Source organism: Phyllostomus discolor, chromosome 6, assembly GCF_004126475.2.
Source record: "Phyllostomus discolor isolate MPI-MPIP mPhyDis1 chromosome 6, mPhyDis1.pri.v3, whole genome shotgun sequence".
Classification (NCBI taxonomy): Eukaryota; Metazoa; Chordata; class Mammalia; order Chiroptera; family Phyllostomidae; genus Phyllostomus; species Phyllostomus discolor.
In genome coordinates, this window is record NC_040908.2 from 123,345,824 (window position 1) to 123,350,699 (window position 4,876).

The 4,876-nt window shown below is 36.1% G+C and overlaps 1 pseudogene; it reads right to left on the reverse strand.

Annotated features, from left to right (window-relative positions):
- Positions 1-3,555: 3,555 nt before the first annotated feature.
- LOC114500310 lies at positions 3,556-4,512 on the reverse strand (annotated as a pseudogene).
- Positions 4,513-4,876: the final 364 nt, after the last annotated feature.

Here is a 4,876-nt window from a genome sequence, read left to right on the forward strand (position 1 = left end):
TTATTAGAAAAAGCTAGAATGTCTTGAAGTGTCTTTTGCCAGAAATACGGACATAAAAGTAATATAGGTGAAGACCAAAAAGAAAAAAGGAGAGAAGAAGAGGAATTACCTATTGTCTTAGGGAATTTTGATACATGTATGATCATGAAGAGAATGTTGGAAGAATATAAGCATTAAAGGTTATCTGGTGAGGTCTCAGGGAAACAATGAAAATGTTATTGGAAAATGGAAAAAAGATGATTCTTGACATTAAATGCCTGAGAACTTGGCTGAATTGTGTTCTAGAGTTGTGTGGAAAGTGGAATTTGTCAATGATTAACTTACACTTTATCTGAGGAGATTTCTAAGTGTTGAAGGTACAGTCTATTTTCCCCTTGCTACTGAGAGTAAACTGTGAGAAAGATGAATTGAGAAGAAATTGTTAAACCAAAAGAAAATACAACTTGAAGATTTGGAAAATTCTCAGCCTATCCATTTGCAAAAAATGAAAAAAAAAAGGGTCTTCTATAGATAGCATCAAGGGTTGGCTGGACAACCTCTTGCTAAAGGATTATCGGTGTGACTCCTGCATCTATCATCCACTTTAGCAAAGGTTGCTTTGAGATGTAGTTATCTAGAGAGTATCTGTAGAGGACCTTCCTGGCTGATGACTTAGAACACTGTGAGGTGCATTGAGGCCAAAAGGCTTTTTGAGGAGTATATTCCAGCAAAAATATTGTCAGTTCCTACCAATTGGGATGGAAATAGGACAGAAGGAAGGAGAAGTGTCAAACTTCTGGAAGGGTACAGGTCTAGCCAGTGGAGCTACTAAGCTGTGAACATAAGTTATCCTTCAAAAAAGGGAAGAATGAACCCAAAGTTTGTTCAGAGATTGGCAGTGCTGCCAAGGCTAGCAAGGGCCCAGAGAGCAAAGGTTTTGGGCAAAGGGCTCTTTCCTCTTTGGTTTCAAAGGGCAGAGTCACTTCCTTGATTTCAGTGGAACAGTCTGCCAATACCTAGGGTTGAAGCAACATGGGCCCAAAATGCAATAATGACACACTGGTAGGCCTGGAGAACAAAACATCAAGCAAAAGAGGAACATTATGAAGCTTTAAAATCTTACAAAATTTTCCATGCTGAGTTCTGGATTTGCTTGTCATCTGTGACCTCTTGCTTTTCAATTTATTTTTAATTGGAATGGGAATGTCTATCCTATGCAAGCTTCATCATTGTGTTTCTGAAGCAGGTAACTCATTGTCTGTACTCACAGGTCCACTGTGAAACTTTTACATGGGTTATGCACTCAAGACACAGATCAATTTGTAGTCCTGCATGGTGACAGGATTTCCTGTTATAAGATAACATTGTGGAAACAGATGCAGTCTTGAATACAAAAGCTGAAATATAGCCAACACAGTACTACCATGGGGTATAAAAGAAAATTGTGAATCCTAGCTTTTAATTTCTTGTCTGTGTGTAGTTCATGGAATTAATTACTTAGAGCCTCAATATCTTTAACTGAAAAAAGAGACAGGAATATTTTATATAAAGTCAGGTTATTATTAAAGCAAAACAAAAATATGGTTGAAAATGCAAGAAGCACACATTGTCTATCAGAGTTTCAAAAACCACATTTATGTCTATAAAAAGCTTTTATTAATCCAGAGGTACGTTCTAGTCATGGGCTAATTATTAATTATTAGGCATTTGACACTTACAGAATTTGCTTCCTGATTTAACTGAAGACATGAATATAGGACACAAGAATGGCTCTGATTTGTGGAAAAGACATGTCAATAAGTGGGCATAAGAAAAGATTAAAATTTTGATCTATGATTTGCAAGGTTTCGACATTATATTAGGAAGGTAAATTGAACTTTATGTCACCCGTCAAAACCCAGACAATAAATTCCTCCTTAATCCCATATTATATTTTCTTCTTTTAAAATCTTTGAACATTTGTGTTATGCCTACCTTTGTAATAACACTTAAGAAAATTGTATTACATCTGTATAGAGTATTTCTGAACTTTTCAACAATTTCCTTTTCCCCAAATATGGTCTTATTATACATTCCCTCAATAATAATTACTTATTTGTATTTCATTCAATAAAAATTATTTATTGGAGGTTATTTACTGGGGTTAATATGCAAGACATTAGGTACAAAGAGATAAGTAAAATAGATAAAGTTTACCCTTATTGATTATGTACCTTATTCGGAAAGTAAAGGGAAAATGAAATAAACAAATTATATCTGTCACTGTAAATAATAATAAAAAGAAAACATATAAACTAACTATAAAAGAGATTTTTAAAAGAAGGACCTGGAGAACATTATGGGAAGTGAAATAAACAAGTTAGAGAAAGACAAATAATATATTTCACTCATATGATAAATCTAATGAACAATCTGAACTAACAAGGAAAATGAGAACAGACTCATACATGGAGAACAGGATGACAGCTCATGGCGGGGGGATACGGGTGCAGTGGTTGAGCAAAAAGGAAAAAGGACTCATGGACATGGACAACAGTGTTGTAATCGAGGTGGGGAGGGAAGTATAAAGAGACTAAATGGTAATGGAAAAGTACAATAAAGATTAAATTTTTAAAGAGAGGATCATAATTAGAACTGAGGATCTAGGGTTGTATTCCACAGTGAAATATAATAAAAACTTAATAAAACAATGGATAAAAGTGAGTATGAAAAGAAGTCATAAGAAAAGAGATCAGATGAGAAAATTCCCAGGAAGCAAAGAGATCTCTGAATCCCCCAAATACACAAAGGTCAAAGGGAGTGGAATTTAATAATTAATTATGTTGATGATGTAGAGAATATCCACTAAGTGTATGGTTTTATAGTATGTACTTCATTGCTTTGGTTTTATTCTCAAAAAATAAAGAGTTATATGTGCAAGAGACATCATGTCATCTAATTTTCATTTTGAAGACACAACTATTGCCTGGAATAATTAGAAAGTAGCAAGAGCAGATATGTAGAAACTTAGGAGGTAACAGAAATATTTGACTTAAGAAGTGCTGATGACACACAGGTGGGGCAAAACCAGGTTTACAGTCAGGATGGAAAGTAATACAATAATTAATAATTAATAATAAAAATATAGTATAAGAATGAACTGTGTTTGCATATATACACCTGTAAACCTATCTTTACCCCACTCTGTGTACTAGGGTGGCTGAATTAAGATAGTGAGAAGATGAAATACATATAGATGGAATTCACCTGAAGAATGAGGAAGCCACTTCTGTAAGCAGAATATACATTACCATTTTTTTGCTCTTATCATAGACACATTATAAAACAATTATTTTTATCCTGACAACTGACTTTTCCCTATACCCCTTAATGGAGAGAACTCAAGATATATACTGCTTGTTACCCTTTCTATCTATATCTTGCTCAGTATTACTTGTGAATGAAATAAATCTGATAATAATGACAAAAATAATATTAATGAGTCTTTTCTATCAAATTTTAGGTTCTTTGAAACCACATTGATACCTTCACTAACACAACCTGTCACTTTGTGTCTTATTATACATCAGTTTATACCTACTTCTGACATAACTTAGATACAACTCTGACTCTAATTTGCTTAGTTTTCACACAGTACACAATTGGGTTCATCAGTGGAGGCACAAGTAAGAGAACATTTGCCATGAGAACTTTGAAGAGAGGAGACACATGCTGGGCAAAGCGATGGACAATGGCAAGACTGATGATGGGTAGATAGAAGATGAGAACTGCACAGATGTGTGAAACACAAGTATTGAGGGCCTTGAGCTGCTCCTTCTGGGATGCAATTCCCAGCACAGTCTTGAGGATCAGGAAGTAAGAGACAGCAGATAGAGCATAAAGTCTACCATAACACAAAGTGCTCCAAAAAAGCCATAGATGACATTAATTTTGTTGTCAGAACAGGCCAACTTCATAACATCTTGGTGGAGACAGTAAGAATGGGATAATTGGCTTTTCTGGCAATATTGCAACCTTCTCAAAGTGAAGGGGAAGGGAAGAACCAGGAGGATGCTTCTAAAGGACAATCCTATTCCTATTTTGGCAACTCTGACAGTAGTAAGAATGGAGCTATATCTCAGGGGGTTGTGGATGGCTAGAAAGCGGTCAAAAGACATGATCAGGAGCACTGAGGACTCCAGTAGCATGAATCCATGGATGAAGAATTCCTGGGCAAAGCAGGCATTGGCAGAAATTCCAGGAGCATTGAACAAGAAGATCCTCAACATGGTGGGCAGAGAGGATAAGGACAAACCCAAGTCAGACAGGGCCAACATGGACAGGAAATAGTACATGGGCTCATGCAAGGAGGGCTCTGTCTTGATGACAAAAAGGATGGTACAGTTTCCCAGAAGAGCAACAACATACACGCTGCAGATTGGGATAGAGATCCAGATGTGTGCATATTCCAGCCCTGGCATCCCAACCAAAAAGAAGGTGGTGACTTCAACCTGTGATGTGTTGATAATAGACATGATGCAGTGAGGGCCCTGCAATGAAAGAGAGAGATGTTCAGTTGAGAAAATAGATAAAGCTGGAAATTTCAGAGGAGGAAAAGCAGTTTTTGACGTTTCTGGCATTATGCAGAACTTTCAACAGGACAAAGCATTTACGTGGCTGACATACATAGAAAAATACATACCACATTAGAATAGAATCTTCAGATGTTACAGCTTGAAAAAACCACTTATGGCCATGTGTTTTCTTGAAGAAACTATTTTTATTTCACATTCAAATATGTATCTAAATTCATTTTTCCTGTAAAGTTTGGGCTACCTACAGTCAGTCATCCTTGAGTCCTCCTGCTGTCTTGCTTTCACACCCTACATACGATGATGGGTAAAATATATGATTTCTA